This window comes from Muntiacus reevesi, chromosome X (genome assembly GCF_963930625.1).
Source record: "Muntiacus reevesi chromosome X, mMunRee1.1, whole genome shotgun sequence".
NCBI lineage: Eukaryota > Metazoa > Chordata > Mammalia > Artiodactyla > Cervidae > Muntiacus > Muntiacus reevesi.
Window position 1 is genome coordinate 139,196,398 of NC_089271.1, and position 13,187 is coordinate 139,209,584.

Genomic DNA, 13,187 nt, shown 5'->3' on the forward strand with positions numbered 1-13,187 from the left:
CAATTAACTTAATAACTGGCCAATGTCCAACATTAGCCTGGACATCTGGTTTACTTCTAATGTAAATCAAAACACCTACAAGTAATGTGAATGCACCTCTGATTTTCTAATTGTATGTTTTGTCATTAATTTGGTAAATAAAACTCTTGGCAAAAAAACTCATGATTTTGGTATGAACATTGAAATGCCAAGTCTCCGATTATGTTCAACATCAGCACAGTATGTATAGCCTCACAAAAGCAAAATAACATACATACCTAGAACATGAATTTTGTTCCTTAAAATGAGAAGGGAATGTGAAGCTTTGCCCATCCATCAACATGGAGAGGGATTCCTAGGGTGAATAAGAGAAGCAAAGTTCTGTATATATTCAGACTGACATATTCAGCAAACCTTTGAGTGCAAACCAAGTACCAGGCCCCCTATGAAGTGCTGGGGATATAGAGATAAGTGTAACCTGATCCCTGTTTTGGTCCTCAAGGAGCTCCCCATAGTTCCTTTTGCTTTTCTTTAATGTGATAAAGTTCTGAAATAATGGGCAATTCTATATTTTTCCAAATGACACCTGCTTATAGAATTTCAGAGCTGAAATCTCACCACATAGCTAAGGAAAATGATCAGTGAAAGAACTCAGAAGAGAGTTTTGGCTCTTGCAATAGCTTTCAAGAGTTAACGCGTTCTGTTCACATTTACCTGCCCGGTGTTGGGGAGAGAAGCTAAGCGGGGTGGGAACTGTTAGAGAATCTAGTTCCACAGGAGCCTGTGAAAAAACAATTCCAGCCGCAAGCGCGTCTTAATGGTTGAAGCCATTAAGTAATAAGCGTTTCAAGTGAGAGCTGCTGTATCTTTCGCGGCAGACAGTGCCGATTTGTCACACCTGCGGATAAATAACCGCATTTTCACCATAAAGAGCATCATCATATTTCCGAGTCTTACCTTTCTCGTGGCTCATGGGATGAATGGGGCTGACCTTTTAAGGATCCCTTTTGAAGCTTACACCGACGGGCAAGTTGTTTAGGAACATCTCTGGAATATCTGGAAAATAGAAAGAAAGCCTTGTTTTGCCAGAGAAACAAGACTATGTTCATGCAAAATACGCTTTCTCTTTCATCCTCCTGAAGAGTCAGATCTTCCCAGCGCAAAAGAGAAAAGCACCCTCTATTAGTGACTTAAAACGCTGGTTGCCACTTAACAGCTTCAGAGCGCAGTTTCAGATGCCTGCTCCTTGTAAACCCCGAACAGCCAAGAGAATTGTCCCTTTGGATGTGTATATACCATTCTTCTGGAACACCTGAATGGAAGGAGCCTGAATAGGTAAGTCCCCAGTTCCTCTTTCGCAGGCAACAGTTTAGAGAGTGCGGGAAAGGTAGTGAATCAGCTCTGCTTTGCGTTAGCGGCTGGGAGCCTGAGAGGGAGGAGATAAGAAAGAAGCTCAGAAGCAAAGTTTGTCTAAGCCTTCCACTTTAACCCCTTCGAGGTTTCTTCATGAATCTGTAGGATTAGCGAAGACTCCCTGTTTTTGTAAAAGCCTCTTCATAGGACATTTAAGGAAATCAGATCTCCTGCTCAATTCAAGACTTTTTTCATCTTAGATTTTACAGTAATTAATATGTGTAGAATTGAAACCAAACATGCCAGGATGTAGTGATATTTAAATAGTTCCATCTTCATAAACAGTATGTGTGCATATGTATTTCCCCAGGTTTGGGAAACTTTTTTTTAGGCACCAACTGAATTCTTTTATTTTGAATTCTTTTATTTTGAAGTTTTTGTGGAGATTTAACACCAGTCTTGGAATCTAGGTCTGAGTTTCTAATTGGTGGGGGGGGGGGGGGTTGGTCTAAGCTTTAAGTAGAATATCTTTAAATAAGGCATATGTATCCTGGGTACATGTGCCATTATAAGTGATTCATCCAACTGTAGTTTAAATGCCATTACTGTGTTTAATATGGGACTTGCCAGGTGGCACTACTGATAAAGAAACAGCCTGCCAATGCCAGAGACATAAGAGATATGGGTTCGATCCCTGGGTTAGGAAGATCCCTTGGAAGAGGGCATGGCAACCCACTCCAGTATTCTTGCCTCAAGAATCCCATGGATAGAGAAGCCTAGCAAGCTACAATCGATAGGGTTGCACAAAGTCGGACATGACTGAAGCCACTTAGCTTCATGCTAATGCACATGTTTTATATATTGTGGCAAGAGGAAGGAGATTAACATTTCTTGAGTGCTCACCCCATGTCAAGCATTTAATGTAGAGAAGAATTTCATTTAATCCTTGCAACAACTCTAGTTTGAATATTATTATTCTCATTTTACAAATAAGAAAACTAAGGCTTAAAGATGAAGTATATCACATAGTTTATTAAGCCTTGAGCCAGTATTTGAAAACAAGGAGTACTATCCCAAAATCTCTGCTCTTTTCTCTGTAGCAGTAGTTCTGAACCTTTGGTTCAGTCTTCGACTGAACCAAACCTTCAGCAGTCTTCGACTGCTGTGAGAACTTAATGAAAGCTATGGACTGTCCACTTTTTTAGAAATAGGCATATAATTTCTGTGCTCCATGGCCTCCAGGTTAAGAACAGCTGAATGTCCTTTTCCAATATTTTCCAATATTTCAAATATTCCAAAATTTTCCAATATTTCAATTTTTTCATGTCACTTTTGCAATATTATAGTGACATTAGTGCCTTGTTCATCCAAAAACTCATGGTCATCAACAATTTCTATTATGGAATTAATAATAATAATAGTATATAGTAATAATGGGGACTTCTTTGGTGGTTCAGACAGTAAAGAATCTGCCTGCAATGCAGGAGACCCAGGTTCAATCCCCAGGTCTGGAAGATCCCCTGGTGAAGGGAATGGCTACCTTCTCCAGTGTTCTTCCCTGAAAAATTCCATGGACATAGGAGTCTGGCAGGTTACAGACCATGGGGTTGCAAATAGATGCACAAGACTGAGCAACTAACACTTTCAATTTCATAATAATAATAGCATAATTATGTATTATACCAATTTTTAAGAAATTACTGCAGTGCTTTTTACTTTTCCCCAAATTCTCTTTAACAAGTCTTGCATCCTTTATCTTTTCATTTCCCTCATTCTAGCAGTTACAATGGGTTGAGACTCTCCTTGAAATCAGCAGCATAGTCTAATGCCTTGTGGAGTAGGAAAACTGGAATATGGAAAACTGGAGTAGTATGCTCAAGATTTATGAAACTACAGGGTAAACATGATGCATTTTTCGAAAGGATCAATTTTACTTGAAATTTCAGATAGGGAGAACATAGGCAATTTGAGTGATAATTTTCAAGATAGTTTATATGACAATGAAGCCATATTGTGGAATAAAATGCAAATGTTGTATACACTTTTATTTATCAAGCAAGAGATTTCAGAGAAATATTGTACTTGCAGTGGTGCTTCATTGGGCTAGCCAGACTTCTCCAGGGATGTATGTTCATTCTATTCTGCCATTTGGAATAATTTGGTGAAAAAGTTTGAAGATCATGTTGTAATGAAACGATGATGGATTTTGAAGTCAGATAGACCTAGGTTTCAGCCTCACCTTTAATCTATATTTTCTGGGTTACCTTGAGATAGTCAATTAATTTCTTAGTTTTATTATTTTAAAAGAAGGGGAAAACTCTCTTCATTAGTATTAGAAGAGAAAACATCTCTAAAACTACATGGTAGGTGCTCAATAAATGTTAATGTTGCCATCTCAATTTTTTACACGTCAAAAAAATGAGGTTACTTGAATATAGCTGGAGATATCTTTAGAGATAGTCTAATGTTTCCTACCTAATTAGGAAAAAAAGGCTTATGTAGCATGATATTAAAATTTAAATTTCCAGAAAGACATAGATGCCCTACAACAGATGGGAATTCCAAAGCCAGATCAAGATATATAGAATTTACAAAGGAAATGTTCCAGCACAGAGTCCAAGAAATAAAAAGAAGGCTCATTGTGGAGGAGAGTGAGGGAAAAACTTGTGAAAACACGTCTCTGAAGAGATCTATTGGCAGGCTAAGACTCCACTCCACCTTCTACAGGAATGCTGGAATGGTGGAGGTATTACCTCCTTCACCTCAACAGTAGGGAGAGGGATTTCTCCAGACCACTCAGAGTTCGACATTTGTTCAGTGCAGTAGAGGCAGAGAATTGGAGCTGCACATTCCAAGAACGCGAACGTGGTCATTGGCAAGAGGATAGGGTTGACTGTGTTGGGACTGGCCAGCATTCCCAGAATTTATCAGGCAAGGGATGTTTGAGGATTTCCTGGGAATCAATCAAAAGGGTGCCATGCTAGAGATAAGAACAAATGTGGGGTCACACTGGACACAGTCCAATAGAACCACCTAGATGTAGAGACCCCAGCAAAAGGAAAAAAAAAGGCTGGAGATAACTATTGGATTCCTAGGGGTGGAGGAAAGATCTGTAAACTACCAACCTGGATATGAATTATGAACCCAGGTCTCCCAAATAGTATCTCTGAGTGATCCTCAGTCATGAGGACATTTAAAGAACCCAAAAAAGATCCAGAGACCCAGAGAGTGGGAAGCCATTTCTTCTACCAAGGAAGAAATGACCAATCCCTTTACCTCCTGTCCCTCTTCCTGCTTCCACCTTGGTGAGGGTCCAAATCAGAGCTGGCAAGTGGGGAGAGAAAGAAGAAAAGCTATCATCCCCCTCTTCTCCAAAGGCAGATGGTCAACACCTATAGGCCTCAGTGTGGGGTGGGAGGGCAGACCTTACTTCTGAATAGAACTTGAAGAATTTGATTAATATCTTGGACTGAATATGTCCTGATTACTGAATCAAGACTGTGTTTTGTGACTTTGAGTGATTTTAGGACTGTTTATTCTTGAAGGAATGAACAGAAAAGTCATAGGTCTTGTCCAAGTTTCCATCCAAGGTCAGAGAAATTTTTATACTAAAGGAGTATATTTTATTGGACATTGGGAGACAAAATAAAGTTGTGTTTTGATTCTATCATTAATTATACTTTAAAAAATGCTGGTTACAAACGTTAATTCATTCCTTCATTCAATGAATATCTGAGTGCCTATGTGTGAGGCATTGTGCTAAGAATAGGACATACTATGAAATGAAAAATAGTCCTTACCCTCAAATTGTTTATGATCTATGGCAGGGGTCAGCAAATGCTGACCTATTTCCGTAAAGGACCAGATAGTAAATATTTTAGGATTTGAGGGACACTTAAGATCTCTGTTGCATATTCTCTTTTTAAATCAATTCTATAAAAATACAGAACCATTCTTGGGAGCTAAAAAGAGGTCATGGGTCAGATTTAGCCCACAGGCCCTTGTTTGCTGGCTCCTAATGTGTGTGAGAAACAAATTTTTTAAAACCACCTATTATCATACATTTCTTATGTTTGAAGTTGTATTAGGATACTTGGGGAGGAGATACAGGAGAGCATTACCTAACTCTAGGGAATTGTGACTTCCTGGAAGTGGCAATATGGATTAGAGATTTGAAGGATGAGTAAGAATTGGTCAGGGTTAGAGGAGGCGAGTGGTATTCAAGGCAGAGGGAGTTGCCTATCCAGAGGCACCAAAGCTTGACAGAGTTTAGTTCACTTTAGAAGCGACAGAAGGGAAAACTGAATTTTACAGAGGTTGAATACTTTGATCAAGATCACACAACTAGGATGTGATGGAGCTTAAAATCTTAACCCAGGTGTGGGTGAGTCTAAACCTATGCTCCTAACCGCTGTATCATACTTCTGCCCTGGTACTAAAGCTGTGTCTATCTAAGATCCACTTCTTACTTTCTGCAAATCAGCAGCTCTTTCTGGCTCACTTCTGATTTCCTTGGGGGTAAAAATGTCAGTTCTAGAAGGGCTTGCAAGACCTTAAAAATAAGAAAGTGAATTGATATTGTTGGATTGTCATGATTAGAATTCTAATTCTTCCTTTTAAAAATAACCCTTTAACCCAATAAAACCTAGCTCACACTACTCAAATTCAGAGTTTGCTTATTTCTTTTTTTGCAAGAAGGATCCCCCTACCCCCAGCCTCAGCAGCCTCAGTAGCTAAGCTCTGCTGCTGCTGCTGCTGCTGCTGCTAAGTCGCTTCAGTCGTGTCCGACTCTGTGCGACCCTATAGACGGCAGCCCACCAGGCTCCCCCGTCCCTGGGATTCTCCAGGCAAGAACACTGGAGTGGGGTTGCCATTTCCTTCTCCAATGCATGAAAGTGAAAAGTGAAAGTGAAATCCCTCAGTTGCGTCCGACTCTTAGCGACCCCATGGACCACAGCCTACCAGGCTCCTCCACCAAGCTCTAGCACTGTGATAATGTAATTTCTTACCTTCTTGTTATAGATTTATAATGTGGTAATAGTACTCTCTGACTTGGACTACATATGGTGATTGGTCCAAGTACTGCTCCTATCTTCACCACTCACATTGATGACCTTGGCCAAATGAGTTTACTCAGTACAGATTAAATCTGTCAATGTTTTCGATTGATTATTTGGTGGATTTTTATTTTCCCCATGGTTTGTAAAGCTGGGTTAGCCATGTAGCAGCTACCCCGGAAAGGCTCACCTTAAAGTCTGCCATGCATGTATATTTCACATCAAACTCTCATGGTACACCTTAAACATATATATATATATATATATATATATATATATATATATTTATATTTATATTTATATTTATATTTCATATATATATTTATTTATAAACATATGGCTGTTGTTGTTCAGTTGCTAAGTCATATATCTCACATCATACTCTCATGGTACACCTTAAACATATATATATATATATATCTCATATATATATGTTTATTTATAAACTTATATGGCTGTTGTTCAGTTGCTAAGTCATATATTTCACATCATACTCTCATGGTACACCTTAAACATATATATATATATATTTATTTATTTATAAACTTATATGGCTGTTGTTGTTCAGTTGTTAGGTCATGTCCAACTCTTTGTGACCCCATGAACTACAGCATGCCAGGCTTCCCTGTATTCACTGTCTCCCTGAGTTTGCTCAAACTCATATCCTTGGAGTCAGTGATGCCATCCAACCATCTCATCCTCTGTTGACTCCTCCTCTTGCCCTCAATCTTTCCCAGCATCAGGATCTTATCCAATGAGTTGGCTCCTTGCATCATGGCCAAAGTGTTGGAGCTTCAGCTTCAGCAGGGTTGATTTCCTTTAGGATTGACTGGTTTGATCTCCTTGCAGTCCAAGGGACTCTCAAGAGTCTTCTCCAAAACCACAGTTTGAAAGCACCAATTCTTCAGCACTCAGCCTTGTTTAGGGTCCAGCTCCCATAGCCATACACGACTACTGGAAAAACCAAAACTTTGACTATACAGACCTTTGTCAGCAAAGTAATGTCTCTGCTTTTTAACACACTGTCTAGGTTTGTCATAGCTTTGCTTCCAAGGAGCAAGCATCTTTTAATTTCATGGCAGCAGTCACCATCTGCATTGATTTTGGAGCCCAGGAAAATGAAATCTGAGACTGTTTCCAGTTTTCCCCCATCTATTTGCCATGAAGTAATAGGAGCAGATGTCATGATCTTTGTTTTTCAATGATATATTGGTGCTTATATATATATATATATATATATATGTATATATATATATATATATATACATATATATATATATATATATATGTATATATATATATATATATATACACACACACACACACACACATACATTGGGGTTTCCCTGGTGGCTCAGATGGTAAAGAATCTGCCTACAATGCAGGAGACCTGGGTTCTAGCCCTGGGAGATCCCCTGGAGTAGAAAATTGCTACCCGCTCCTGTATTCTTGCCTGGAGAATTCCATGGACAGAAGAGCCTGGCAGGCTACAGTCCATGGAGTCACAAAGAGTCAGACACAACTGAGAGACTAACACACACACACACACACACACGTATTTCACATTGTATACCTTAAACTTCACATGTTATATATCAGTTTGTTGTTGTTCAGTTGCTAAATCATGTCTAACTCTTTGCAACCTCATGGACTGTTGCACACCAGGCTTTCCTACCCTCCATTATCTCCTGGAGTTTGCTCAAATGGTGCTGCTATCTAACTGTCTCATCCTCTGTTGCACCCCTTCTCCTGCCCTCAATCTTTCCCAGCATCAGGGTTTTTTTTCCAATGAGTAGACTCTTTGCATTGTGGCCAAAGTATTGGAGTATCAGCATCAATCCTTCCAATGAACATTCAGGGTTGATTTCCTTTAGGATTGAGTGTTTTGATCTTCTTGCAGTCCAAGAAAAGCCCAAGAAAAGAAAATCTGTCCCTGCTTCCATTTTTTCCCCATCTATTTGCCATGAAGAGATGGGACTGGATGTTATGGTCTCAATTTTTTGAATGTTGAGTTTTCAGCCAGCTTTTTTTTTTTTTTTTAGATATTTGAAATGTAATTTTATTCTGATTCTAAATGAAAAAAGAATGGGAATGACAGTAACAAACAAGATTCCACCTCTCAATATTGTCATGTGACTATAGCAGTCTTATATTTGAAACTCAAGAAGGAAACAACTGTGTTCCAAAACACCTAAATATGCAGGTCCAAAAACTGAAGGTATTTTTTTTAAACTGCCACATTCACTCCAAAGCCCATCCATCTCCTTCAGCATCCAAAGATTAAGCACATATTCTGTTCAGCTATGTAATAAAGTAGCAAACATGCTGACATCATAGAACAGTTGCGAATAAAACTAGACTTCTGATGCTGGGCCCCAGTTTCACTTTCTCACAGGTCATCATCTTCATCCGGGAGAGCAGTTGTTTGAGGAACCTCTAAATCGTGCCTGTACTGTGCTGCCAAGGCTGGGTCCATGACCACTTTGGCAGGGCAAGAGCAGGCATGGTGACACACTCCAAGTTAGGGTCTCCAATCAGTTTTCTAGCAAGCCAGAGGAAGGGCTTTTCAAAGTTGTAGTTCCTTTTGGCAGAAATATCATAGTACTGAAGACTCTTCTTTCGGTGGAAGACAATTGACTTTGCCTTAACCTTTCTGTCCTTAATACCCACTTTGTCACCACACAACACAATCAGGATGTTCTCACACACTCGTACCAGATCTCTATGCCAGTTAGGCACATTCTTGTAAGTAACCCTCGATGTTACATCAAACATTATAATGGCACACCAAGCTTGTATATAATAGCCATCTCTCAGTCCACCAAATTTCTCCTGACCAGCTGTATCCCATACATTGAACTTAATTGGTCCTCTGTTGGTATGGAACACAAGAGGATGGCCCTCAACACCCAAGGTAGCTACATACTTCTCTAATTCACCAGTCAGATGACATTTCATGAATGTAGTTTTTCCAGTAACACTATCATCAACCAAAACAATTCTGAACTGAATTTGGAGTTCTCATTTGCCAGCCATCGCGATATTACTTCCAGAAGTGTCTCCACGCGTGTCTGACTGCTAGGCCAGCTTTTTCACTCTCCTTTTTCACTTTCATCAAGCATCTCTTTAGTTCCTCTTCACTTCCTGCCATGAGAGTGGTATCATCTGCATATCTTAGCTTGTCGATATTTCTCCCAGGAATCTTGATTTCTGCTTGTGATTCATCCAGTCTGGCTTTTCCCATGATGTACTCTGCATATAAGTTAAATAAGCAGGGTGGCAATATACAGCCTTGTCATACTCCTTTCCCAATTTTGAACCAGTGGTTCCATGTCAGGTTCTAACTGTTATTTCTTGACCCACATACAATTTTCTCAGGAGACAGGTAAGGGGTTTGGTACTCCCATCTCTTTAAGAATTTTCCACAGTTTGTTGTGATTCACATAAAGGCTTTAGTATTGTCAATTAAGCAGAAGTAGATGTTTTTCTGGAATTCCCTTACTTTCTCCAAGATCCAACAAATGTTGGTAATTTGGTCTCTGGTTCCTCTGGCCCTTCTAAATCCAGCTTGTACATCTGGAAGTTCTTGGTTCACATACTGTTAAGACTAGCTTGAAGGATTTTGAGAATTACTTTGCTATCATGTGAAACGAGCATGATTGTACAGTAGTTTGAACATTCTGTGGCATTGCCTTTCTTTGGGATTGGAATGAAAACTGACCTTTTCCTCCTGTGGCCACTGCTGAGTTTTCCAAATTTGCTGACATATTGAGTGTAGCACTTTAACAGCATCATCTTTTAGGATTTGAAATAGCTCAGCTGGAATTCCATCACCTCCACTAGCTTTGTCCTTAGTAATGCTTCCTAAGACCCACTTGACCTCACTTTCCAAGATATCTGGCTCTATGTGACTGACCACACCATCATGGTTATCCAAGTCATTAAGACCTTTCTGGTATAGTTCTTCTGTGTATTCTTGAAACTTCTTAATCTCCTCTGCTTCTGTTTGGTCCTTACCATTTCTGTCCTTTATTGTACCCATCTTTACATGAAATATTCCTTTGATATCTCTGGTTTTCTTGAAGCGATCTCTAGTCTTTCCCATTTTATTAATTTCCTCTATGTCTTTGCATTGTTCACTTATGAAGGCCTTTTTATATCTCATTGCTATTCTTTGGAACTCTGCATTCAGTTGGGTATATCTTTACTTTTTTCCCTTGCTTTTCACTTCTCTTCTTTCATCAGTTATTTGTAAAGCCTCCTCAGAACTCTTCACTATGACCTGTTGGCACATCATGGGTGGCCCTGCATGGCATAGCTTCTTTGAGTTACTCAAGCCCCTTCACTATGCCAAGCCTGTGAAACATGAAAGGTATATGTTATTTACATCTTAACAAAGCTGAAAAATAAAATTCTGCTTAAGAAGGGACTATATTGAAGTTCATTGTTCTAATATTTCAGTATCCTATAAAATGGGCTTTTATTACTAAATCAACTGAATGCCATCACAGCAATATGTATGGTACTTCCAGACGAAATGAAGTAAATAGCAAAGCGAGAGCTCAAACATAAATCAAAACAGGTTTATAGGGAGTTCCCTGGTGGTCAAGTGGTCAGAACTTGGCACTTTCACTGCCAAGGGTCGAGGTTCAATCCCTGGATGGGGAACTAAGATCCCGCAAGCTGTGTGGCATGGCCAGAAAGAAACAAAACAAAAAACAGGTTTATGCAATTCAGTAAGTTAAAGACAGCAGATTGATTGCATACATATATTACCTCTTCATCTCAAGATAGAAAAAGAATGCAAAAGATATAAATTCATGATGATGAAGAGAATGGAAAAGGAGCCATTAGTGGATGAAACTTGGATAAAAGCTGGAAAGCAGATGGAGGTGTAGGAACTGACAAAGTAGTATAGAAGAAGCTACAGTTTACAATACTTGCAGAGGGGCGATACAGTGAAAGAGAAAGTCACGCTTCTCTGCATAAATGCTACATTTGAAAAAGAGAATGGGTGAGATGTAAGGCATAAGGGTGGGGGAAGGGATAAATTATTATAGTTTTTTTTATAAGTCATTTTTATAGATTCCTCCATTTCCCGCCCCTACCCCCCCCCCAGTCTGGTAGACAGAATATCTTGTAGTCAGAAATATCCTCCATGAGCTCCAAAAATTGATGTGTTATTCTTTAAAGAGATTGAGAGGTCCAAGAGAAAAGGCATCCACATTTTTTTGCATTTAGAAAATCCAACAACAAAATGACTAGCTCCCTATTCATGTATATGAAGTTCCCAAACACTTTTTTTTACTGTCTCATTCTTCCATGTGAACAAAAGAATCAATGATCACCAAATATTTAAGGGAAACTTTCAATATGAAAGAATGATGTACAGATAGAAAAAAATATCAAGGGCTCTTGAGAGAGGAAAAAAAGAAGAGAGAGGCAAAACACCCTAATTAGTATACTCAGAGAGATTCAAGAAAACATTGCACTTATATAACAGGAATAGGATATCTGAAAATAAATAATAAGAAGTCAAATAAAAAATTAAATTAAAAAATATGATTATTGAGATGTAATTCAAGGGAAGTTGGAAGAGTTGAGGAAATATAAAAGAAAGCACAGAAAGACTAAAAGAAGGAAAATGAGATTGAAAATAACATGATATATAAAAGGAAAATTTGGGAGATTCAATATTTGACTAATAGTAATTCAAGAGAGAACAAAGTAGAGAGAATTATCAAAGAAAATTTCAGATTATATTCTTATGAAATATCAGAGTAAAAAGTATAAAGATATCCTCAAAGCTTCCAGAGAGAAAATAGTCACCTACAAAGAAATGAGAGTGATATTGACCTTAGTGTTCTTTATTTGAATTAAAGTATAGTTGATTTACAGTGTCATGTTACTTTCAGGTGTATAGCACAGTGATTCAGTTATGTATATATATTCCTTTTCAGATTCTTTTCCCATATGGTTGGTTGTTTAGTCACTAAGTCGTGTCCAACTCTTGTGACTCCATGGACTGTAACCAGGCCCCTCTGTCCATGGGATTCTGCAAGCAAGAATACTGGTTGCCATTTCCTTCTCCAGGGGATCTTCCTGACCCAGGAATCGAACCAGGGTCTCCTGCATTGCAGGCAGATTCTTTACCAACAGAGCTATGAGGGAAGCCTCTTCTCCCATATAGGTTTTTACAAAAAACTGAGTTTAGTTCCCTGTGCTATACAGTAGGTCCTTATCAGTTATCCACTTTATATATAGTACAGTATATATGTTAACCTCCTAATACTATCCTGCCCCCACCGCTTTCCCCTTTGGTAACCATAAGTCTATTTTCTATGTCTTTGGGTCTGTTCCTGTTTTATATATATATTCATTTGTATCTTTCTTTTTTTTTTTTTTTAGATTTCACATAAAAGCAATATTATATGATACTTATTTATCTCTGTCTGGCTTACTTCACTTAGTATGATAATCTCTAGGTCCATCCATGTTCCTGCAAATGGCATTAATTCGTTCTTTTTATGGCTGAGTAATATTCCATTGTAAATGTATACTACATCTTCTTTATTCATTCCTCTGTCAATGGACATTTAGATTGCTTCCACGACTTGGCTGTGAACAGTGCTGCAGTGAATATTGGGGTGCATGTATCTTTTAGAATTATAGGAGATAACTACAAGAAGAAACAGCTAAACAAGTAGAGGGGTCTGTCCTGGGGGGGGGGGTACATAAATATGAGATGTGGTGTGGTAAAACAGATGTCTGTTGCTTTACACTGTAAGCCCTCCAGTA

General features: G+C 38.7%; 1 protein-coding gene and 1 pseudogene across 1 annotated transcript in view; one reads left to right on the forward strand and one right to left on the reverse strand.

Annotated features, from left to right (window-relative positions):
* The window catches only part of DCX (doublecortin), a 431,453-nt gene that overhangs the window by 161,618 nt on the left and 256,648 nt on the right, over positions 1–13,187 (forward strand). The gene's annotated exons all lie outside the window — the stretch shown is intronic.
* LOC136154197 (GTP-binding nuclear protein Ran-like) lies at positions 8,779–9,164 on the reverse strand (annotated as a pseudogene).